Source organism: Pinus tabuliformis, chromosome 6 (assembly GCF_031772625.1).
Source record: "Pinus tabuliformis cultivar Carrire ecotype Pingquan chromosome 6, CPIR1, whole genome shotgun sequence".
In the NCBI taxonomy this organism is placed as follows: Eukaryota; Viridiplantae; Streptophyta; class Pinopsida; order Pinales; family Pinaceae; genus Pinus; species Pinus tabuliformis.
Window position 1 is genome coordinate 366,452,852 of NC_142292.1, and position 27,412 is coordinate 366,480,263.

Here is a 27,412-nt window from a genome sequence, read left to right on the forward strand (position 1 = left end):
GAAAATTTGGATTCCTTACTGAGGGATCTACTTTTCGATCTGTTATGGACATTCTGTCCATCATTCTTTCCATGGTTTTTATCAAATAGTCAAGCTTTACATCTGATGATAATGATGGCTCTTCTTTAAAAACAACTTTCTTCTCAGACCTCTCTGGCTTTCATTTAGACTTCTTGATGAGCAGATTAGCTTTGACACTTATTGCATTCCGTTGCATTTCTTCAAGAGTTGTAGGGTCTCTCTCCCTAAGCTGATATGCCATGTCTGGGTCGAAGGAATTAGGGTAGTGGAGAAGTGCTAGACCAGGAGGAGGCTTCATATCATCAGGAATAGAATTATATATTGTATTAAACCTTGTTGTGAACTCTTGGACTGTCTCATTTGGATTTCTTTTATTGAATTGTACTCAGCCAAAATCTGCAGTGGATTTTTCTTTTCTTGCCATCGTGCTAGGAACAACCCTATTAAGCGCTGCGAGATATTGACAAAATTGGCATCCAAGCTGTGAAACCATTTCTTCACATCTCTAAAAAAACTCTGAGCTATAATTCTCAACTTAGCATCATCTTCATCAGTTTCTTCTAGATCGATAAAATCCACTAATTTATCAACATGATGCTCGGCTGTGATTTCTAAGCTTCCATCAAATAGAGGGAGGCCTTGGCCATAGTTTTGAGGTAGAGCAGAAAGTTGAGCATGCAACATAAGAGGTGCAAATCGTGCCATGATTACTGGAGGGCTGTGTAGGTAAATATGATGACACTAATGGAGGTAGTGGAAGAAGAGATGAGGTAGCTGATGTATTTGGAGTTGTAGTAGAAGATGAAACAACAGTTAAGTATTCAAGCTGATATTGGATGTAGGCTTTTTCAATAGTGATTTGGAGTTGGTCAACAAGACTTTGAAGTTTGTCAAAATTCAACCACAACTCATGATCAGCTTTAGAAAATAAGGATTCAGAAGAATGGGAATGAGATTCAAATTGAATAGGTTTAGATATCACTTCAGAATTGCAAGACTCAGATTTTGACCTTGAAAGATACAATTCTAACTGAATATCAAAAGGAAGGTGGTCAAAAGTAAATAATTTTTTAGGCAAAGAAGTTGTCTTTTTATTTTTCAAACTTCACTTTTAGAGATAGGTAACTTGAGTTTTCTGTGTAATTTTTTTGGTCCATCAACAATAAAAGGTGGATTTTGGTCAGGATTTGACCTAGTATGTCTGTTAGGAGCCAAAAAAATTTCACACCTTAAACTTGATGAAATTTGTAAAATCAACCCTATCTTTAGATATTGGATGTTGTCAAATACAGTACCAGTTTTCTTGAAAGCTCTAAAATAATTCCCAGGAATGATTTATTAGTCATTTCCCTGACAACGACGCCAAAAATGTTATCCTCTACAACGTCCTAGGTTGAGGAGGAGATCAAAAGAGGTAACCTCAAACCACTTTTGGTTCAATAGCTAGCCCTACTGAAATAGAGAGGGATCTCCCTAAGGATTTGTGAATGAAAAACCAAAAAGAAATGGATTTTAGGCTAGATATACAAGTCTAGTTTGAGTATTTGAGAATTTAGGATTTTTAGTTTGTTGGACTAGGGATGAGAGCAGGCAATTAGGTCAAGGTATCAAATGTGTAGTAACATGCATAAATAAGAGCTAGATAACATTGTGTTATGGTGAACTTAATATTTAGTAAATGTATTATAGATTTGAGAGTTTAAGAAAACATAATGAGTATGTATAACACATGAATTCATTAATCTTAGAAGAAGAGAAACACAAGCATGATTTTCCACATAAACAAAGCTTAAATCTAATATTTATGTCTATATGACTGTAAGGAAAACCATAAGAAGAAGGAAAAGCATGTAAAGAGAGATGTTTTCATCAATTAGATACTGATAGGAAGGAAAATAACACCATAGACTCACTGAACAAGTATTCCTCAAAAATAGTTGCAACTTCTCCTTGATTAGCTGTAAGAAAACACAAGGTACAAGTCTCTCCACAAAAGTCCAACCCTTCTCATTGAATGAGAAATCATACATATAGACTCAAAACAACCATTTCCCCACCTTTAGGGGCTGAATCCCTAACTAGTGGAATAGTTACCAAGAATCTTTCGACAAACTAGAGAGAGTAAGAAGGTCAAACACAAACTCTTCTTTTAGACTTCAAATTGAGTTTTGCTACCTTTATGAGACTTAATTAAACACTAAAACAGCCTATCATGCCTATTAACTCAATAATTACATCATCAAGTCTTAAAAATATCCAAATTACATCATAAAACCAAAATCTGGCAAAATTTGAAGTGAAAAATTCAGCTGCATGTATAAGCGTAGTGCATTTGGATATAAGCGTAGCGCATTCTGCTATAAACGTAGAGCATTCTGCTATAAGCGTAGAGCATTCTTCTATAATCATAGCTCCAACTTGTAGGCAGTTTTTGGAGGTCTTTTGGAAGTCAAATTTGAAAAGTAAGAGAACAGTCAACTAGCATTTTCTGTCTAGTTTCCAGATCAACTCGAATTTTTGGAAATGAAGCACGGGAAGACCTTCAAAAATGCATTCTCCGGATGTGGCTCTATAAGTGCAGCGCCTGTTCTAGAATAGTGGCAGAACGCATCTTTTTCACTCTTTTTTTGACTTTTTCTCTTCACCAGTTTGTTGACCTGCTTCCAAAAGTGTATTTTTGAGATCCTTAGGGCAAAATCTATCCAAGGATATAAAGTTTTCATCATTTGGAGCTCTGAGATGAAAGCGTAGCGCCAAGGCACTGCGCTTATAGAATTTCTTGTGTTTTTAAAATAGACAAAAATGACCAAAATTTTGGAAATGACAAAATTCTCTCCAAATTTCCTCAAAACTTCTAAGTGAGGGTATAATATGATATTCTATGCCATGAGTGAGGCATCAACAAGTAAATCAAGCTTCTGTTTTTCCTTTTGACCAATTAGGTTTTCTTTGAGTTTGCTCTTCAAATGCTTGATCCTGACTTGAGATACTTTGTTTCTGGTATAGTAGTGCATAACCATATGCCTCTACAAGTTGTTGTTCATGTTTGCCTTCTTGAGGAGCTGCTTCAAGTGTCCATTTATCTTATCAAGCCAATAAACTCTGTCTTCATTGATATTTCTAGTGATCAGGTCATCTACCATAATCTGTTCTTTTGGTGGAGAAACCTCTCTTTGTAGCTCAAGGGATCTTTTAGCTGCTCTAGTCCTTGGTCTTCCTGATGCACTTTTCTTTCCTTTACCCTTTGACACTTCCATTTCAACTACTGCTTTTCCCTTTGTATCTTCTTTCCTTGAAGTAGCTGCTTGTTTGTCTTGAATCATCTGGTTCACCTTTAGTTGCATATTCTCTTGTTGCAGGCATGCTATTAGAGCATTTGCCTCTATCAATTTGCCTTCCAATCTCTTGATTTTAGCCTCCTTATCCCTAATGATCTGATCTTTAACTTTTCCCTCCTGTCCTTTCTCCATAGTTGACACATGTGTACCTGGATGAGAGGACTCCTCATGCTGTGAGAAAATTATCTCTTTACCTGTTGTAGGCTTGGCCCCTTCAACAATCCCTTGAGAAAACACAAGCCTATCACCTCTGGAATAAGTCTAAGACCCTTTTGCATTGTCTTTCCTCTTGGTTTATTTGCTTGAAGAAGCAATTTCTTGTTGCACTGGTGAGCCTGTAGGTGTTGTTTATCACTAGACCTAGTTGAAGAAGATAGAGGAAAAGATGAACTTGCAAAATGGTCCCAAGACATATTTTCTTGTGCTAATTGATGACAAACTAGCACTTTCACTAGGCCATGATGAAACGAACTAGTATAGTGATTCTCCCCTTGCTTCTGTACCTTTTCTGCCATTTTCACCAAACTTTTGTACAAGTAATAGGGTAAATTGATTTGTTGAACACCGATGAAATGCATCAAAACTTTCATGTGATACTTATAAATTTCTGAATGCTTGCTTGATGACAAACTAGCACTTTCACTAGGCCATGATGAAACGAACTAGTATAGTGATTCTCCCCTTGCTTCTGTACCTTTTCTGCCATTTTCACCAAACTTTTGTACAAGTAATAGGGTAAATTTATTTGTTGAACACCGATGAAATGCATCAAAACTTTCATGTGATACTTATAAATTTCTGAATGCTTGCCTTCACATGTGAAATACCTCATGATCATTTTCATGAGAGGGGTGTACCTATCCAACAAATGTCTGAATGGAAAAATATATGTTGGAGCCACCTTGTATTGTGTTTTTAGGTACATTTTGTAGTTTTGAAGGTCAAGATCTTCTCTTTTGAACCAGATCTCTCCAGTGTCTGGAATCCCTATAGCTACGAAGATAAGTTGCCTTGAAACAGTGATTTGAAACCCTAGTATGGTCACTTTGTCCCTTTTAAGTTTAGTGGAAAAATCACTAGTCAACTGGTCATGGTACTTCAATTCTTCAACCCTCTGACAAAATGTGAGGCAGCCTGCATCTTAAAAATTTCCTAATGAAGGGAGATGATAAGACCTCATGGGTTGATGTAGGTTCATATCTGATGACATGTCCTCCTCTATGCTTCCTCTGCTCTGAGTTTTAGACTCCATTTCAGCACTTAGCTCTTAGGATAGCAATTGTGGTTTTGACTGTGGGAAAACAGGGGATTTTCAAGAGATGTGAGGGAGTTTTTTGAAAATGAAACAAGATGATGGAGGTTAGTGAAAAGAATTCACCTTCACTAAGTGGGCCCGCAAGCTATTTTTGGCGCAAAGTCTATTTTTAGACTATGTCTATTTTTAGACATATGGATCATGGTCTATGAGTTGCAGGATGCTATTTGTGGATGATTGGTCATGTTGGTAAAAATAGATGGACTTCTATTTTTAGACATATGGGTGGTTTCTATTTTTAGACTGCCAGGCTAAAAATAGAACAGTCGAATATTATTGTCTCATAATAATATTTGGACTATAAACATTATCTTATCCTCTTGGAGCACTTCAATTTGAGCTACAGATATGGCACATGCAGCTGTCAGAAGGAAATACACTTTTCTTGTGGGTCAGTTGAGCTATTGCATGCAGGACTTCAGTTAGAACTCATGTGGTTGAGTTTCGGTGGAGTTGATTATGGAGTTGATGGTGGAGTTGATTGTGGAGTTGATGGAGTTGTGTTCAGTTTGACTTGGTTGAACTAGTTGTATTTAGTTTAACTGCAAATAGACTAGTGATGGGTGATGTGAATTAATTGTTAAACTAATTCACTAATTATTAACTCATAAAGCAACTAAAGAATACATCAGTTAACTCAGTGCATGTACAGTTCAGTGGAGATAGGTGTTATAGGTTGAGATTGATATCAGTTGTGACTATAGTTGTGCATGAGATCTTGCACAATCAATGGGATTGAGTAATGCCAATGAGGATTGCGTGGTTTAGCCAAGGAAATACGAGTTTGCTTCAGCCATTCATCATTATTCTCATGCAGGATTGCGCAGTGGAGGCAGGCAAACAGTGGAGGAGATTTGAGGCATCAGATCTGAGCTAGTTTGTGTGTAACAGGTGGAGATAGTACTGAGTACTTGTGAGGAGTATTGTATTATGTATTGTTACATGTTCTCTATCATTATAATACACAGATAGTGTGGGGCTTTCAGCTGTATGCTTTCCCCGACTTACATACTATGTTAATGTGCGCATGCGATTGATGTTTCATTGTTTTTAATGCTGCTAAATTGATGATCAACGTAGAGGAGGTTATGTATTATGCATGCATTCTGCAATAGTGTATAATCGGGATAATCCCTGTGAATAAGTGTTATATTATTCAAAATTTCTACATGGTATCGGAGCAGAGTTGATCATCAGATCTATTATTCAGAAAGTGATTACATTTTATTTCTTCAGGCAGAGTCTGTAATCGGGCCAGGTAGCCTCTGGATTCATCCTTCTTTTGGAAGGTTAGATATCTGGTAAAAGCCCATATAGTCAATCTCTGTATGAGAAATACCTTGTTCTCACGAATTTTTAGATCAGAAGCGGTTGAGTTTTGAGCTGGTGGAATTCGAATTTGCAGCAGTGTTTTCTTGGTTTCAAAGTTGAAATGTATTTCAACGGATTGCGATTGGAGTATGCTCTTGAAGGCAGCTCGAACTATATTGCATGGAAAGATAGGATGGAGGCGGTGTTAGATGATAATGGATTGAAGGATTTCATAGAGGTTGAGGTCCCAAAACCTACTGATGTTGCTGAAGCTATGGTTTGGCAAAAGAAGACAGCAAAGTGTCGAAGGATTCTGTTGGAGGGCGTGAAGGATCACATTGTATCCAGCCTGCATGGAAAGGCTTCTCCATACTTGATGTGGAAAGCGTTGACAAATCTATTCCAAAGCAAGAGCGACCAGAGGAAGTTGGCGCTCGAGGATAAACTTAGAAACATTAAGTGTGAGAATAGAGACAGTATGCCCAGGTATCTCACGAAGTTCACCCAATGCCGGGATGAGCTGGGAAGTGTGGGGGTGACTGTTGATGATGAGGAATTGGTGAGCTTGGCTCTCCTTGGTCTTCCAAAGAGTTGGCATTCCTATCAGGACTCTGTCAATGGTCGGGAGAAATTGCCAGGATGGGAGAGACTTTGGTCGGATCTTGTGCAAGAGGAGATCAGACGGAGCACCAGAGACAGTTCTTGATCCATGCATGATAAGGAGAACTGTGCCTTAGCGAGTAAGGTGAAGAAGGGGAAGGAGAAGGGTTCTCTTTCCAAATCCAGTTCTTCCAATGATGGGAATAAGGTTGACAAGTCGAAGGTGAGATGCTTTCGTTGTCATGAGTTGGGCCATTATGCTACTAATTGCCTAAAGAATAAGTCCAAGAAGGGATCCGGGGAAGGATCTGAAGGTGAGGCACTTGTTCACAATTTGAGTTGGATTTCACACTCTTTGCATGCCTGGTTTCATCCATGGTGGTAAGTGGTTGGTTTCTTGACAGTGGAGCTTCTTTCCACATGACCGGTGACAAAAGTTTGTTCAGTACTTTGGAGGAGAAAGATCTCCAGATACTCATAGCGATGGGTAATGATGAGAAGTATAGTGTCTCAGGTGTAGGCACAGTTTTTTTTCAGAGGGAGCATGGAGCTCGCCTTACCTTGACCGGTGTCAAGTATGCACTAGGACTGAAGAGAAACTTGGTGTCGATCACGATGCTGGAAGATAGAGGTTGTGATGTATTCTTCAGTAAGGGAAAGGTTTTCCTTAGACACATCATCACTAGACAGGTGAAGCAGATTGGTTCATGGGTCAAGAACCTGCATGCTATTGAGGTTCAAGATGCATGCAAAGCCTTGAGCAGCGAGGAAACTGATGGAGACTTGGTGGTTGAGAGGGAGCGTATATTACCTCTCAACATGCAGAGCCAGAAGAAGTCTCAGACGATTGTGGAGGAGCCACGATTGGTGCAACAGCTTCAGGAGGTTGTGGAGCAGCCACAACAAGGGAAGTTGAGAGGAGATCAAGTAGAGACATCTACTCATGCAGAGACCTCCAGTAGGGGGAAACTTCGAGCCAGGTGGGCAGAGGGATTGCATGCAGCGATACCTCCAGGTAGGAGGTGGGGTGATGTGGATTGATCGTCCCAAGGAGGAGGGGCAAGATCCTTGAGGTACCCAACCTCTTGGATGAGACCTTGCTATGGGAGTCCCGATGTGGAGTAGCAGGAACTGACTGATTGGGTAGAGACAGATGCGGATGGAGCAACAGAGAGAGCGACGGTGTAGGGAATCCCAGGATAACGCATAGCTAGCAGGCTGCAACAATGCGAGAGGCACAAGTGTTTTGCACAGTGCTAGGTGGCACAGAGAAGTGTGCAATGGTGTGAGATGCATGGAGATGTTGCAGTAGCGCAGATGTCAAAGAGGGAGCACTTGTCAGCAGCAGGTAGAGCTTCAGCATCAGAGTATGTTCCTAGCCCAACAAAGTGGTCAAGTTGGGAGTGTTTTTGTTCCAAGTGTTGTTGGAGCAAGTGGACCGGGCAAATGTGTTGCATGCAGAACATTCCAGATGCAGGATAGGGGTTGCAGATAATCCATATCTTGTTGAGAGGGAGTGTTGAAAATGCAACAAGATGATGGAGCTTAGTGAAAAGAAGTCACCTTCACTAAGTGGGCCCGCAGGCTATTTTTGGCGCAAAGTCTATTTTTAGACTATGTCTATTTTTAGACATATGGATCATGGTCTATGAGTTGTAGGATGCTATTTTTGGATGATTGGTCATGTTGGTAAAAATAGATGGACTTCTATTTTTAGACATATGGGCGGTTTCTATTTTTAGACTGCCAGGCTAAAAATAGAACAATCGAATATTATTGTCTCATAATAATATTTGGACTATAAACATTATCTTATCCTCTTGGAGCACTTTAGTTTGAGCTACAGATGTGGCACATGCAGCTGTCAGAAGGAAATACACTTTTCTTGTGGGTCAGTTGAGCCATTGCATGCAGGACTTCAGTTAGAACTCATGTGGTTGAGTTTCGGTGGAGTTGATGGAGTTGTGTTCAGTTTGACTTGGTTGAACTAGTTGTATTTAGTTTAACTGAAAATAGACTAGTGATGAGTGATGTGAATTAATTGTTAAACTAATTCACTAATTATTAACTCATAAAGCAACTAAAGAATACATAAGTTAACTCAGTGCATGTATAGTTCAGTGGAGACAGGTGTTAGAGGTTGAGATTGCTATCAGTTGTGACTATAGTTGTGCATGAGATCTTACACAATCAATGGGATTGAGTAATGCCAATGAGGATTGCGTGGTTTAGCCAAGGAAATACGAGTTTGCTTCAGCCATTCATCATTATTCTCATGCAGGATTGCGCAGTGCAAGCAGGCAAACAGTGGAGGAGATTTGAGGCATCAGATCTGAGCTAGTTTGTGTGTAACAGGTGGAGATAGTACTGAGTACTTGTGAGGAGTATTTTACTATGTAATGTTACATGTTCTCTATCATTATAATATACAGATAGTGTGGGGTTTTCAGTTGTATGCTTTCCCCGGGTTACATACTGTGTTAATGTGCGCATGCGATTGATGTTTCATTGTTTTTAATGCTGCTAAATTGATGATCAAAGTAGAGGAGGTTATGTATTATGCATACATTCCGCAATAGTGTATAATCGGGATAATCTTTGTGAATAAGTTTTATATTATTCAAAATTTCTATAGAGTTTGGGGAAAATGAGGGGGATAGGGATGTGAGAAAATTATAAGAAAATTTGGGGTGGTAGTGGGGGATTTTAGGAAGCTAGGGAAAGTGGAATTACTAGATTTGGGTGAGTGGAAGGTTCCCAAACAAAGGAAACACGGTCCCATAGTAAAAAAGGGTGCAGTTTGTCTAGGTTTTAGGTAGAATTGATGAATTTTGGGAGTGGGTTTGATGGGAGGTGTTTGGGTGAGTGTATTTAGGATAGATGATGGTGTGGAAACACTTAGATATGAGTTTTAGCAGCAAATTTAACAAGATAAAGATGAAAACATTGTTAATTGCATTTCAAAACCCTAGGAAGTAGACATGAGACAAATTAGCATAGATAAGGGAAATGAAAGGAGTTTGAACCATAAGATAGGTCACCAAACCATTTTAATTGTAGAACAATGTCATCATGATGGAGCAAACCACTATAGAGGGCTCACACTCTTGGAGAAACGATGGAGCTGCAACCTCATATATGCGTAGCAGAGACAGGGTTATTTGCAGTAGCACAGTTCTAGAAATCAAATTTTGGATGCAAGAAACTCTTCTTGGCATGACAGAATCACCTTGGTGGAATGAGATGGAGTGTTGGAAAGTGAAATGGTCAAATCAGGAATGAATGAGAGTGAGTGATGAGCTTTTATAGGTAGAGAAAATCGATTTTCCCTTTATACAATAATAGTGGACCCACCAAACAGTTTACACTTGGACTTGACACTTTATTTTTGTGATATTATGTTGATATTTCATTTGAGAGAATGAAATATAAAAGATAACTTTTAAACTTAGTCAACAAAATAATCTCTACTATTCCTCCTAATATGAATTTAAATGGTAAAAAGACCAATTTTCCATAATTACACCTAGTAACCTAGTGGTGACCTAATGATGACCTAATGATGACTTATTAAGTGGATTATGAACAAAAATGAATATGGGACTGTACTAATGATGATTTTACTTGTCCAGAATAGTGTCATTTGACCATGGGATTGAAAGGAATAGTAGAGGCTGACATTCTTAACCGTTGATCAAATTTTATTGAAAAACTTTTTGAAACTAAAAATTTGACCTGAAACCCTAAAAATAGCTATGTAAAAGCACATTTGATCGTCGATGAATGACATAATTTGACAGGCACTAACAACAAGCATTTACCTTCTCTGCACTAGAAGTAGCTTTACATTCCACTTCCAGTGGTCACACTCCCTTTAGTTCAATAGAGGAATGGTCTGGAACCCTAATGGGCAAGTGCCCCTATTGTGTATATAATATTGTCATCTCCAAGTTTGTAGGAAACCCCAGGTTGATAAAGTAAAGTTGGTAGCCCTAGGAATTGTAGCGGTCTTGCTGCAATATTGAGGCTCATCACATAGCCAAAGGAATTCTTGCCCAATTCCTTTCTGTTACCTTTTTACTTTGTTGCAATTTAGTCTTACTGTGTATTATCACATCACCTCATTGTTAGCTATATAAACAATTCAACTATTATCTGGTCATGCTAATACCAAGCATCTTTCCCTACAACTGTTCACACATGTTAGTCACATGTTCCACAAATCAAGGCATCATGTCTATGAATTTGAAATGAACCTTTACCAAGTCTAACAACCATGTCATACTCAATAATCAACTCACATTCACTAGTCATAATACATAATGCTACAACTATCACCTAATTACACTCAAGTACATATTAGTTGTCTCAACGCGTATGTGTTAGTACAACCATCATAAAACAAGATCATTCCTTCATGCAATCTTCCAGACACATACTCATATCATGCAGTTAATCAAACATTCAAATAACTTGTAAACATACCATGTTAAATAAATCAACTAGATGACATAATCAAACACTCAAACATCTAATAGATGACATAAAACAATTCATATCTTAAGGGATCTCAAGAAAGGCTATTTTGTCTTGCACAATCAATCTAGTTAGCACGATATAACTTTACAACACATCAGCTCAAACATAAATAAGGTCATGATATCCATAATTGTCACTAGCTAACATGTTCACATCATAAACTCATAAACAATTATGATTCATACATAATAATCACATCTTCACAGTCAGTCTAGATTAGTATGACATAATATCACATCATATTAACTCATACTTGAATGTCATAACCCTAACTATTTGCATAGACCAATCCAACTTGGTGTGATACATATAAAATCAAGATATTGATGCAATAAGCCTAATCATCAAGTTACTAGCATATAACCACAACAAGTTATATACATGCTAATCAACAACATATAACCTAATCATCAAGACAACTATCGTATAAAAACAACAAGTTAACCTATAACATACTCATCAACAACATATAACATAATCATCAAGTTATCTAACCTAAAACAACAATAGCAATGTATACCACCACAGGTTAATATCATTCATGACTATCTGACACATGTGCATATGACTACACTAATCAACTAACATATACCATGAATGTAACAATAAAATCAATAGAATGAAAGGCATACACATAACCATAATGCACATAACAATCCTTAACCTACATACCTGCATGCCCAACATACAAACTTGTATGACGACATGATCTTGCCGTGAGGTCCAATGCTACAACTTCACTTTAATGCTCTGCATCTCTTTCTCTATCTCAGTCAACACATTAGCCTGATAACATCCAACAACATCATGATGACCTAAAATGAATACAATGACCCCACAATGCATGTTTGACCTACCATACATGCATAACCATAATCATGACGATGCATGCATGACAATCTATAGACACTATCATGCATAACAAATGCATATACAACCATACACTCATGCCGACACATTCTACAACAACACCATAAACCTTCACATGGTCACATCACTACAACCATTATCAACACCATGCAAATGCAACAAGCACATGGAATCCAAGAATAAGGAACACATATGCAACCAACATGAATGCATGACCAACAGACAACCCATCCAGTCTGAGGGGTGAACCATGCTTTGATACCACTCTGTAACACCCTCCTCCCACATCTACCCAAGTAACCGGCCAACCGAAGTAAACATGTGACAAGAAGTTACTATGATATGATTCAACCTCCTAAGTCACGCTAAGGAAGTGTAACTGACGGAAACACACCATATAGACCTTCCACATCAGCAACAAGGCTCTCAGGAACCATCCCAACCTTTCTGGTAACCAGCCTCTGGTTCCCACTGAGCTTTTTTACCAATTAAGCCCCAGACTCTCTCATGCTATGGGCATGCCAGTGTCAAGAGGGCTCTGGACGCTCCCACAACATGCCATGCCAGTGTCCAGGGACTATTTTGCTCACTGTTGTGCCAACGTCTTGGAGATTTGAGCCACTTTTTTAGGCCCAGATTACTACTCAGAATTAAGGGACACGTTCAAAATAGAAATATAACAAGGGAATGATGATACAAATGTAATTACTTAAACAAGACCTTAATTGGACCCCTACTAGCCATGATATGCATTTCATCAAACATATGACAAATATGTAATCTACAGGTGTAAACAACATATCTAAGCATACAGGTCATACTCATATGAGAATCACTAAGAAGAATTGATGCCTCAACACATTAGTTGCAGTTTAATCCATTAGGCCATAGATACATTGTTTATTCGTTTACAAGAAAAAACATGATGAGATCCATACAAATATACTATCATAATACATATTCATAACCAACATAATAACAACATAAATACCAAGGAAACAATAGCCATATAATCCACATATAAACCAATATAATACTCATGAATTAACAAGGAGAAATAACCTCAAATTAACGATGCAAAATCCAACCTAGTACGGGACTACCACATTACACCCGATCGTAGACATGGTTGAGCCAAATCTCTCTTCATCCAGTCACCCTCGTGCCATATTCCAAGCTTGAATGTGGAATCTCATAAAACACATCAATCCAAAACCATCCAGGGCTTCCAGAGGCCAAACACCTCAACCCATCAAACAATGGTTCCACCTCACGGCCAAACAACACAAAACCATCATCAGATTGTTGTCTACTCAAGCCTTCCAAGGCTGCAGAGTGTTTGTTCCAATCAAGGCTTTGAGGACTAGTAACTCAACCCACAGTTGTCGTCGGGCTTCCACAGCTAGTAACCCAACCCACAAAGGGATTCCAGAGCGTTTTTCCAACCAAGGCTTCCAGGACTAGTAACTCAACCGAAGCTGTTACAAGGCTTCCAGAGCGTTTGTCAAACCAGATCTTCAAGGAACTAGTAACTCAACCCAAGCTAAAGGAAACATGAGAACCAACCAGAAAAACAAAGAAATGAACCCACAACACCATGGATATCCAGGAAATGGCAAGGCTAGGAAAATCCACTGTCAATCTAGGAAATCCTCCATGCCAATGACAAATCATGCCCAATAAACCACATGCATGTATCATGCATGCCAAAACTAGTGAGGAAAGCATACATGCAACTCGGTACTTGAAAGCAAAGCCCGTTGTAGCTATTGATCCCGATGTCCTTTTGCACTTTCCTGCTCTTCCTTTTCCTTCTTGCTCCAAAATTCCAAGTATGCCACACTCCTCCAAGATTTCTCCAAGAAAACTCTAAGTGTCCAAGAGTATGAGAGAGAGAGAATAGAAGAGAGCTTTGCCAAAACATGTCAAAAGTCTTGCCAACTAATCCTTAGAAGCCTTTTTGTCAATGAGGCCTCTATTTTCTTCATTTTCCATTATTTTCCCTCAATTTCCTCCTCACATGCAACCTGTGACCTTTCACCTTCCTTTTCTCTTAATTTCCATTATTTTCATAAATAAATGTGCCAAAAATGCCATTTTTCCTTTCCAAAGCCTTATCCATTGTCTTTGTCAATTTTCTTAGCCATATTAATCGAAATGAACACCCACACTAGGATGTCTTGCCCAAAATTTAGCTTGGAATAAGTGTCCCCTCAACCGTGGTTATTATTTTGCCTTTATTAACTTTTATTATATGGAATTTTCACCAAGGCTTCTACACCCAAAGGCCTCTTACGTATTCATGATCATGATCATGTTATTCATTTGATTCCATGAAGTGTTCCTCCAAACATCAGATCTTACAAATACCCCTATGCCCGAAAGAGTGAAATTGAACATATGGTTGTAGAAATGCTAGAGGATGGTATAATTCAACCTAGTCAAAGTTCTTTCTCTGCTCTAGTAGTATTCATGCACAAGAAGGATGGATCATGGCATATGTGTCTAGATTATATGGAGCTCAACAAGATCACTATTAAAGATAAATTTCCCATTCCTGTCATTGCTGAATTGTTGGATGAATTACATAGATCAATTTACTTCACAAATATGGATCTTTGTTCAAGATATCATCAAATTAGAATGAAGACTGAAGACATTCTAAAAACAACATTCAAAACTCATGAGGGTCATTATGAATTTTTTGTCATGCCTTTTGGCCTTACTATGCACCTTCGACATTTCAAGGTTTGATCTATTCCATTTTCAAACCCTTCCTTAGAAAATTTGTGTTAGTAGTTTTTTATGATATACTAATCTACAACAAGTCTTGGAAGGATCATGTTCAACATGTTGACAGGGTGCTCAAATTATTGGAGGAGAAACAATTATATGCAAAAACTTCCAAATGTTTATTTGGAGTATAGGGGGTGGAATATTTGGGTCATATTGTATCTCATGAGGGTGTTAAGGTAGACCCTAACAAAATTAAATCCATTAAGGAATGGAAAATCCCCACAACAATAAAGCATCTTCGAGGATTTGTCAAGTTGACAGGGTATTATTGCAAGTTTTTTAAGAATTATGGGATAGTAGCAACACCTATAACAACACTACTGAAGAAATATGCATTTTCTTGGACTCCAGAAGTGACTAAGGCCTTTGAACATCTTAAAGAGGCAATGTGCCAAGCATCAGTCTTAGCTACGTTGACTTCAAAAAACCCTTTATTGTGGAATGTGGTGCCTTAGGAAATGGAATTGGTGTTATTTTAATGAAAGAAGGAAGACCCATTGCTTTTGAAAGTCATCCAATCAAAGGAAATTATTTACACAAACCTATTTATGAGAAGGAAGTGTTGGCAATACTACATGCACTCAAGCAATGGAGACCTTACCTAATGGGAAGACACTTCAAGGTAAAAACAAATCATGATAGCCTTAAATACTTTTTGGAACAAGATTATCTTCAGAAGAGCAACAAAAATGGCTGACAAAGATGTTGGGTTATGACTTTGAAATCATCTACAAAAAAGGGAAGAAAAATGTTGTTGCCACTCTCAAGAAAGAATGAGGATGTTGAAGCATTTCTTTGTGCCATTTCTATTACCCAACCTGATTGGATAAACAACACAAGAGATGAATGGAAGAATGACGAAGAGGTGTGGGAACTCATCCAAAAGTTACAACAAGATCCTAGTATATTTGATACATTTAGCGAGAAAAATGATTCATTATGGTACAAAGATCGCTTATATCTTTGTAAGACTTCCCAACTCAAGAAAAATATTCTTTTGGAATTGCACACCTCCCCTTTAGGAGGGCACTTAGGATTTTTGAAAATTTACCACAGGGTCAAAAAGGAATTTTTTTTGGATGGCCTTGAATTTTATATTCAAAAGTTTGTGGCAAAATGTTTGGGTTTCCAACAAAACAAAGTTGAGACAATTAAGACCTCAGGTCTGTTACAACCTTTATCCATTCCAAGCCAACATTGGGAGGAGGTCTCAATGGATTTTATCATAGGTTTACCTAAGTCTAAAGGAAAGAGTGTCATCATGGTGGTAGTTGATAGACTTACCAAGTATGCACACTTTTGTGCATTATCTTATCCTTTTAAAGTCAATACAGTTGCTATTGCATTTATGGAAACAATTCAAAATCTACATGGAAACCCAAAGATTATTGTAAGTGACATAGATACCATTTTCATTGGAAATTTTTGGATGAAATTATTTTCTTGTCTTGGTACTCAACTAGCTCATATCTCATGTTATCATCCTCAATCTGAAAGACAAACTAAGATAGTGACCAAATGTTTGGAAGGATGTATTTGTTGCTTTCTATTGATAAACAAACACAATGGGTCAAGTGGTTACCTCTAGTTGAATGGTGGTATAACACTTCCTTCCAAACTGTAGCAAAAATGACCCCATTTATGGCACTTTAAGGATATCATCCACCATCCATCACATCATCTTTAAGAGAAAATTCTAAGGTTCAAGCAATGGAAGATCACATTGAGTGTCAACAACAATTTCTCCAACTCTTAAAGGATAACCTCACTCTGGCGCAAAATCAAATGAAACAATAGGAAGATCAACATCACAGTCAAAGAAGCTTTGATGTAGGTGACTGGGTATTTTTATCGCTAAAACAATACAAACAAATGTCCCTCAAGCAAGCTAAGAAGGATAATAAATTATCACCAAAGTACTATGGTCCTTACAATGTGTTGCAAAAGATTGGTAATATGGCATACAAATTGGAGCTCCCTGCATCTTCTCGAGTGCACCCAATTTTCCATGTTTCATACTTAAAGAAGGTTATCGGTGACAAGCTCCCAGTTCAAATAGTGTTGCTAGAACTTGACGAAGAAGGAAAAATCATATTTGAACCTGAAGTAGTCACAAAAACAAGAACCCAAAAGCTACAAAATTGATTAATTTCAGAGTATCTCATTAAGTGGAAGAACTTACCCACTGAAGATTCCACATGGGAGGATGAAAACTTTATACAGAAGCATCCAAAATTACTCAAGCATTGAGGACAACACTTTTTTGAAGGAGAGGGGCATGTTAGGTCCCTATAATACTAGTGTAATCCCCTTATTGTTATTAGTGTATCCCCCTATTGTTTTTGTGTTGTCCCATAGAAGCCCATTATTGTTAGTGTTGTGCCCTTACATTATTATTTATATGTAGGCTCTGATTATATTGTGACCCCTTAGACTCCTATATATACCAAGGAGGTGTTATCATTTGAATCATCCAAGAATTGTTCATTTATGTAATGTAAAGGAGGTTTCCCCCTCAAAGAGGACAATTTTTAAGTCATTGATATATATTTTATGTGAGCTAGTTGTAGAACAATTTGAATGTGTTGGCATGGTCGTAATGTTAATGATGATTCTAGAAAGTTATAGGCAGTTCTGGGCAGCGGTCTAGAGGCTAGCCTGAAAAAGTGACTCATATCTCGGAACCACTGGCACTGAACTGGAGGATTTAGGTCATAACCACATGGAAGCAAGCTTGTGCATGTAGTTGGGGCCTCACAGCCACACTCTTCCCTTGTTGTGTGTGTGGTTGGGGTGCTAGGTTAGAGAAAAAAGATTCTAACAAAGGGATTGATCACTTGGGATGGTAGTTCAACTCCCGAGTGATTTGTAGTCCATGTAGGATATCAGTAAGTGTTCAGTTTGTAGGCCCCACTTCCTTAACTGGAACTTGGAGTTTGGGTCATGTCATAGTGACATTTGTCTCATGTTTATCCTGACAAGCTTGTGAATTTGGGTAAATGTGGGAGGAGGCATTTACATACGTAAAAGGAGGTTGCCCCCTTGAAGAGCCTTATTTTCAAGTCGTTGATCTATCTTTTCGTCTGTTTTTGAGATATGGTTACATAATAAGTAAGGTGAAAGATATTGGTACAAAGAAAGCTAAAAAATTATTCCCATTCATTGTCTAGATCTCCTGCGAGACCCAGATACATAGCTCGTTTCCATCCCTCTCTACCCTAGGCTTGGGGTTCCAAAGCCTTTATATCCATTATAAGAACAACATCTTTAGCTTTGAGAGAAATGACTCAATTTTCTAATAAGAGGAAGGAGTTATCTACTCCCGTCCACAAATCCTAACCATGCATATGCTTCTTCCATTTCCCACCCTTCAAGTTATCCAATTGTCAATCATAGGAAATGAGGTCACGAGGGCCTTCCATATGATTGCGCAATTCTTTATTGTCTTTCTCAGATTGCAAAAGAAATCTATCATGGAGGTGTCTAGGATGTACTTGGACTTTGTTACTCACCCCCACAGAGCTTTGTTACTTGCAACGCATCATAGGCTTCTCAAAAAGACAGATTAAACGAAAAAATGGACATTTTTCAGCCCCCGACCACCCAACTCCTTTGGAGTAGCTACTCTTGTCCATTTAACAAGTGGAATGCTTTCTGTTTCCTTGCTATCCATCCTAAAAAACTGAAATCCTATATTTCTAATTTTATTGAGAATCCCTTTAGGGACATAAGCAACCAAGGACTAGTAGACTATAAACTCTGGATTACTACTTTTAGTAAAACCAAACATCCTACCCGAGAGAGGAACCGATTCATCCACAAGTTAAATGTTCCTCTAAGTTTTTGTAGCGACACAACCACTTGATGAAACAATAAGAGTTGGGTTTTAAACAGAATCCTAGGTACTTGAATCCATTTGTGATCAGCTTGGTCTAAAAGGACAGCTAAGCTTGAAGATAGATGACACACTCTTGGTCGAGAAGGTTATGCAAAATGCATGACTTGAGGTTGTTTATTATCATACCTATTGGTTTAATAAACAATTATAGAGAATTTTTTATTGCTATAACATCTCTATTCAACCCATCCCCCAATAGGAAAACTTTTTCCACAAATCATAGATGAGTGAGGGATTCATGCCTTAAAGCCTTAACTCCTTTTAGATCTCAAGAATTTTTTGTGTGGGACAATAGCAAACTTAGGTCTTCAGCAATGATAAGAAAGAGAAAAGGTGATAAGGGGTAGCCTTTGCAAGGCCCCTTGGAACCTTTGAAGAACCTTGAAGGGGGCCCATTGATAAGATCTGTGAAGGAAACTAACCAAATACAACCCATGCTCCAATTAATGACTTGATGGTCTACTCCCATCTGGACCAAAGCCAGCCTAATAAAAGTCAAATTTTCCTTGTCATAAGCTTTTGACAAATCTATCTTCAGGGCAAAAGAGGATAATTTATCCATGACCATAGAATGTAGGGCTTCTTGAGCTAGCACTACTGCATCATGTATTTGTATCTTTTTTAGGAACCCAAACTGCGCCTTCGATATTATTTCACTCAAGACTAGGTGGAGCGTATTGGTTACAACCTTAGCAATTAATTTGTATATTACATTGTAGTAGGAGATAAGCTAGAAATCCTTTATAGAAACTACATTTGGTTTTTGGGAATCCAGGTGATGAAGGATGAGTTGAATTTTCCTATAACTTTACGTGAAGCTTGAGATTCCTTAACCACCTTCAAGAGATCTTCCTTGATCAAGTCATAGAAACTAATGCAGAATTCAATTTCAAGCCCATCTAAACCTAGGATTTTTCCTTTATTCATAGAGAACAAGATATATTTGAGTTCTTCTTCCAATACTTCTACCCTAAGAGATGCATTCATTTCTTTAGAATCCACTATGGGGAAGAGCCTCTCCACCTGGAGAATTTATAGGATGGGGAATCCAAATGGTTTCTAAAACAACTGGTGGAAGTAGTTTATTCTTGCTTCAGCCTTTTAGTCAAAAGTGGACATCACATTCCCATATGAATCCTTCAAATCTCATATTGTATTTAAATTCTTGTGGTGCTTTGCATAATTGTGGAAATTTTTTGTGTTTTTGTCCCCTTATTTGATCTAGAGGGATCAACTCCTTAGTCGCCATTCCACTTTTTCTTGAACCAAAATCTTGTGTTTTTCTTCTTCCAGAGATTTTAGCCTCTAGATTTCCTTGGAGGATAACAATGCATTCTTCGAGGAGGCTCTTGAGTTGTCCTTCAATCCTTAGAAGGGAGGTCTGCTATCATTTTCAAAATGTTGAACCTCATTTTTTGGACACGTTCTTGACTAGGGCTAGATTATTAGCAAATTATTGCATGTACGAACTTTCCATATGTTTTGTTAGTGGTCTTCATGTCTATGCAATAAGGGACCCGTAGGCTTCCTCCTGTAGCCAAGTAGGCTTGAATTTAAAGGGGGCCAACAACTTCCTTTCTTCTAGAATTATAGTTAAATTAATTGGCTGATGATTCGATATGCCTCTGGATTCCACCGAGTATTTCAAAAGCAAGGGGTCTTCCTTTAGAGCTTCTAACAATAAAAAGTAATCTAGTCTTTTTGTAAGGCCCTCCCCATCCCTTTGATTGTTCCTCCATGTTGGGATTAATTTGACTAGTTATATATCCACCAGATTATGTGAATTGAAAAATGGAGGAAGAAATTGCTTAAATTATCTGGACAAGGATGATGACCCCAGACCTCTCGAATTGAGAGGTCTAGGTTCAAATCTCCTCCCAAAATGAGGGCGGGGGGGGGCATCCATGAGGTCTTGATGAAAAAATTCTTCCTAGAACTAATTTCTCTCCATGAATGGCGCATAAACATTCAACACTCTTATGGTGGCCCTTAACTCCTTGACCTCCAAACCCATATTGATAGTTGAGTTCCATGAAGAAGAGGCCATGGCCTAAAGAGTTGGGTTCCAGGTCATTAGAAGACCTCTCGATGACCATCAACATCACATGTATAGAAAGACCATCTTGGTAACCAAGGCTCTAAAGCCACTTTAGCTTACTCACGTGGCACCATCGTCTCCTTAATGAGGAGGATGTTAGGGGCTAAAGCTCGAAAGAGATTTTTTAGGGCCATGATTTTTGGGGCTGACCCTATCCCCCAAGCATTAAAAGAGAGGCACTTCATTGCGAGGCCTTTGGATAGGTAGATGCTCTAAGAGCCCAAGAGATAGTTTTTTGTCATCCAGACTTAATGTTTTGAGAAGCTTCAACTTGATTTTTTTTTAGGTTAGACTTATGCCATTTGGTTAGAAAGGGAGGGGCCTATAGGCTTATCCCCCTTGATAGGGGAATAACTTTCGACTTAACCAATTTCAACCTTAGATTATAAAATTATCGTGGTTTTTGACCAAGAGGCGATTTTTTTACAACTTAGGTGAAGATCTAGCCAAACCTTTAGCCTCAACACTGGGAGAAGACAGGGGAGAGAGCATAGTCTGAGGAGGGGGAATATGCTAGGGAGGGTGAAACCAAGCTACCAACTACTTGTTCATTTGGAGAATAAACATGAAGAAAATAAGGACCTTAGTTAGGGGATTAGGTCTTTCCAACTTTCAGAGATGATGAGTCAGGGAGAGGTTATTCCTCTGGAGATCCCAATATTGGGGCCACCACGTTCATTGAGTTGGAGGGAGCTTCTTCTGTTGCTTCATCTCCTTTTTCCTCCACATTTTTTGCATGTGCCCCGTATCGTTCTTAGGACAACCAACCAACAAGTGACCCACCTCATGGCATCTAAAACACCAAAAATGGACTTGCCGGTATCAAGATTTTGCATCCACACTCTACCACCTTTTTCTAGCATTAATTTAGTGAGCAACCCATCTCTGGTGTCCACTTCAACCTGCAACCACGCCCACCAATGATCCACTTTGGAATCCTAATCTCTTTCCAGTCCTGTGAATTTTCCAATTTTGTCCCTTATCACTTGCAAGGTGGATTCCTCCCAAACTTCAAGCAAAAAGGCGGATAGAATATCCCATACCTTCTAACAATTGTGAGCCTCCTGAAGTTTGCATCAAAATTTATTGACCAACACTGGAGTACAAAACCTAAGAGATCCCACGACCACTACATCTATAGAATTTTTTGCACATCGGATTCCAAGTTCATCAAGAAACAAAACCATCCACGCACTAGTAGATAAAAGGAATGGCTATAACCTAATGCCAGATCCCAATTCTCTTTTATCCATTTCCTAGTTGGTGCAATGAATGACAACTTACCACATAACCTACCTACTATAACTTTTTATAGGAAGAATGACATATGATCCAATTCTATTATGTCACCTACCACCAATCTTTTTACCTAATTTTTTTGGCAAATACCTTTGGGGCCACAACTTTTTGCAATCCCCTATAGAGAGGAGGGAGGATGATCAACAACTTGATTAGATTTTTCCGCCGCCAAATTACATTGGGAGAATTCATTGTCAGAGGTCTGTTTTTCAATGAATTTGCATTGCTAGTCCTCTGTCTGAGTTCCTGTTGTCGCCATCAGTACTTTGGAGTGCCTTCCAAAATACTTGGAGGGGCTTCACCATATTTACCCCATGTTAGGGCTCAATTTGTAATCCACTCCACATTCTTCCATTCGATTCATAATCTACCAAGTTTGGCTTCATTCACTTTGCCATTTTTGAAAAATTCCCAAAACACTAACAAACAAAACCGGCCACATATAAGATTGTTGAAACAGGAAAAAAGCTATTAAGAAAACCCCAATTGTGACATAAGATGAATAAAATATTTGACAAAGGAAATAGATATAGGTTCAATCTTGCAATGCAACAAACCATCATATATATATATATATAACCATCACACACACACACACACACACATATATATATGAGCCCATGGGGCATAGAGAAGATGGTGAATAGGTGTTCTTTTAAGGCACTCCTTGGTTTAAAGGTCACCGATCCAAAACTTTGTGGGCAAAAATCCAACCATGCTAATTGCTAGAGTGGACCAGTGGACTAGGCTTTGTGCAATCCCCAAGTGATTTTGATGACTTAGATGCCCCTGGATCACCACAACTAAAGCCACAATTTAGATGTGCTAGTCATCTCAAGACTCAAATAACCTAGCAAACAAAAGAAAAAAAAATCAATTTTTTTAGTATGTTGAGTGCAATAACAAATTGTATTTCAAAATTTTAATTGTTGAATTTTGTCAACTTTAAAGTATAACAAACACATGAGGTGACTTCGATTAATATCAAAACTAAAATTTAATATTAATATAGTACAATTTAATATACTATAATTAAAAATTTTCCATTTTCTATATGTAACACATCCTACTAAAAAAAAAAGTTATTCATTGAATAAACTCATATATAACATTATTACCTCATTCTATATTAACATTGATTTTTATAAGTTTAAGTTATATTATTAACATAGACATGATTGGAGTTATTGAAGATTTGGATTAATGTCAATCAGATTTATCTGGTATGTTTTCTTATATGTCACATGGGATTAACTCCACCTATCCTCACTTCGAGAGTGGTGATGACTCTCCTACTCGTCACTTGGGTTTCGAGTTAATGCTTGGGGTTTTGAGTTAATGCCGAGGTCTGGCCTGCTGCCAAAGGACTTAGGTCACTGAATGCATTTCTTTTCACTTGTTAACACTAACCTTTTAGCGTTAATCGGTTGGGTAATGTTTTCGTTCTGCTCGCAATGATAATGGCTGCAACTCTGCAACAAGTTGTGAGAAATAATGGTTATGAGGGTTTTATTCACTCATCTATTCAGCCATTAGGTGCAATCCGTTGGCTCAGAGCTTAATGAACTTCCACCTTCAGGCGAACTTCTGGAGACAAGGTAAGCTTGCAGGGTAACTCTTAGTTATCCTATTTCTTTATTTTTCTCCTTCACCAAGAATGGTAATAGTAACAGAAGAATGTTGCAGGCATTCTCGATGGGGTTGGTCTCGATTCTTCCCTTGGCCCAGGCATCCGAACGAGGATAATCTTCTGTGGGCGAATTCCAGGTTTGCCCTATAATTGAGTTATTATGAGAAAAATCCTATTGGTTGGAATATTGGTTTGATGTTTCTGTTGTTTTGTTATCAAGTCTGCAAGGCTTCATCAACCAGGATGGTTCCCTTTAGGTAATGTTAGAGTAAAGTTGTTTTTATAAAGTAAATATGAATGTTTGACATTCCAGAGTTCTAACCCTCTGGTATGTTTCATAGGTAACAACCTAACCTTGATAATGGATTCGATATGCCCTTGGAAGGAAACTGTACCTAATAGCCTAATCGAATGCCTTCTGCTATGCTTCCAGGTTGGTCTAATTTAACAATTCGATGACATTTACCTGGGTATTCACTTTTAACTACTGTAATGACTAGATTTAGTTTAGGGTTATATAGTTTGGATGGTGGGAGGGTTTGCTCGCTCTTGGCATGGCCAAACCCTCACCACAACCCGTAATTCCTATCCTGTATGAATGGATGATAAATAATTAAATTGACTGTAATGATTTTTGATTCATAGCTTTGGGCTGCCCGAGACCTTAATGTATAATCCCTTCTTTTTTTTGTACTGTAATAATTTTACAGTGACAACTTTATGGCATATGCTGCCTGACTTAAGATACTCTGTTTTTTGGTTCGAAATGTATGTTGAGATGGATATATGTGGTTATGACTCAATGAATCTCGGCCTTTGCCGCAGAAAGGCAGGGATTGGAACTGGTCCTTACCGCTTTCCACAGTTTGCATATATGTATATAAGTTCATGGTTTGAAATGTCGTTCAACTAGAAGAATCGTAAGTTTATGCTGGAAGTCCTGCATGGTTTGGATACTTTGTTATGGTTTATATTATTTATGGTTCTTTCAGTCCATGCGTTATGTTGTTATTGCTTTTCATTGATAGCGGATAACCTGATAATGAATAGGGAAGTCGAAGCTATACCCATAATCTCAAATGTCTAATAAATAGAGTTTCTTGTTTTACCAAACTAAAAGGAATTTATACTTTAAGGTTGAGCCGTGCCTTTCTCGGATAATAATTGTAAACAATTTTGGTTTTATGGTTTTGCACTATTGTAAGAAAATAAATACAGTTTTTCATTTCATATGTATGTAACATTAATGGAGTCTAAATTATCATTCCATCTATGTTATCCTTGCATCTATCAATAATATTGTAATGTCTTCATCAGATTCTTGTAGTCATAACTCTGTATTTATTTTCATCCATAAGATAATACTAGGAAGGAGATATGTAATACTATGAAGGAGATATGTAATAGATCCTTTTCTATGATGGGTATAACAGAGTATACCGAGAGGTTACCCATAATAGTAATATCTATCTTAGAGACAGTAGAAAACTAAAACATCTATCCCTAATTCATACACCGTTCCAGCTGTCAATAATAAATATAAGTTTTGGTTACTTATCTGTTTCGAATGATTTTAGCACTATGCAATTAATATTCCTTCTGGAAGATCTCACCACCCAGCCATGGACCCGGAAATCACGTCTAGGGTCCCCCACCGAGCACTTCCTACTCCTGACAGCGTTTAAATTAAACGCAGTCGAGTGTCTTGGGCTTCAGGACTATTGTCCAGCCTCAAGTTGCACACCCATTCGAATGTTTGCCATAGTTCAATTTTCCCACCAGTATCTCTGCCCAGCTCAAGGAAAAATTCTCGCCACCCCACCTTCTTCCTTTCCCCTCCCTTTTGGGGAAGGATATGGCAACCGTTTCTAATTGTTCAAGGAGTTGTTATAACTATTTTATTTTCAGTTTTTCCTTAATTAAAATTGTTCAATTTCTTTAAGCAAAATGTCATGATGTTCTAGCTTTTCCAGCCTTAACTTCTTAACAACCATGTTAAGTGAAATTAAAATTTTCTAAGTTCTGCGTAAAACTTGGTAAAAACAAAAGTAATTATGGTGCAACAAAGGGTGTTACAGCTCCCCCCCCTTATGAGGAACATTGTCCTTGGTGTTCTTCTAAGAAAATAATGTCGAATAGGCCTACAATATGATCTCCTCTTCTTCCCAAGTGGCCTCCTCTGGCCCAAAGTGCTTCCATTGCCCTTTAACTTGGGGGATGGTTCGCTTCCGTAAGGTGGTTTCTCTCCGATCTATAATACGAAGAGGCTCTGCCAGGAACTATCCCTTAGGCTCGACCTGCACAAAATTATAATTGGTTGTTAGAATTGTGCCAAACAACAATTTTAATGTCACATATTCATCTATTTTTATTACCTGTATATTTTCCCAGTTAATTATATGTTGAGGGTTGTATACATATTTTTTTAGCAAGGATACATGGAAAACATTGTGAACCTGGATGTGACCCGGAAGCACTAATTTATATGCCACTGGTTTGATTCATTCTAGTATTTGGAATGGTCTGCAATACCGAGGTGTCATCTTGGCACAACCCCTCCATTGTAAGGTTCTTTTTCGGGGTTTAACTTTTAAGTATACATGATTCCCTAACTGGAATTCTTTATGAGTCCTCTTTTTATTAGCATAAATCTTTTGCCTATCATGAATGGCCTTTCAGTTCTCGGGAACCTTTTTCACTGTGGCCTCCATTTCATCTAGCATATCCAAACCCAATGCTAACTTATTAACCGGGTTATTCCAGTCTGTGGGTACCCGACACTTCCTTCCATACACTACCTCAAAAGGGCTCATGCCCAAAGACTCGTGATGGCCATTGTTATACACAAACTCTACTAAATGGAGGTAATCCTCCCACTTGTGTGGTTTCTGCATAATGAACATCCTCAACATATCTTCGAGGACTTGGTTCACTCGTTCCATTTGGCCATCTATTTGTGTATGGTAAGCAGTACTGAAATGAATCTGGGTACCCAACCCAGTGAAAAGGGTTTTCCAAAATGCGGATGTAAATTTTACATCCTTGTCAGAAATCACTACTCGGGGTATCCCATGTAATCGGAAGATTTCCCTCATGAATATATCTGCAATCTCTACAGCCTTGTAGGTGGATTTCACAGGTAGAAAATGGGATTGTTTGCTCAACTTGTCCACTACCACCATAATTGAATCATGTTGCTTCCTGGTGCGAGGTAGTCCTGTAATAAAATCTAGAGTGATCGTCTCCCATTTCCATTCAGGAATGGGTAATGGTTGCAATAGACCAGCGGGATGTTGGTGCTCTGCCTTTACCAACTGACACTCCAGACACTTAGATAAGTGTTGGCCCTCAATTTTGGTCATTTATGTTTATCATAAACCCACTTAATTACCATCATATTCCACCTTATTCCACTCATATATGCTTCATTTTACCCTTATTTTTCATACTTAGGTAATTAGATTAAGTTTTTCAATTTTTAGAAGTTTTAGTAAAAATTGGGTTTTTAAGAGTATTTTTGGATAGAACTGAAAATTCTCGTAATTGCTCCATTGAAGTCATACTTGTAAGACACCTGGGCATGAGCTGAGCGTGGATTTAGAAAGCTTGGCAACTAAGAATGGATGTGTACCTATCGGTTCGGTCAAACCAAGCTAAAACAGGCTTGGTCAACTCTGGTCAAACATGACCTGTTATC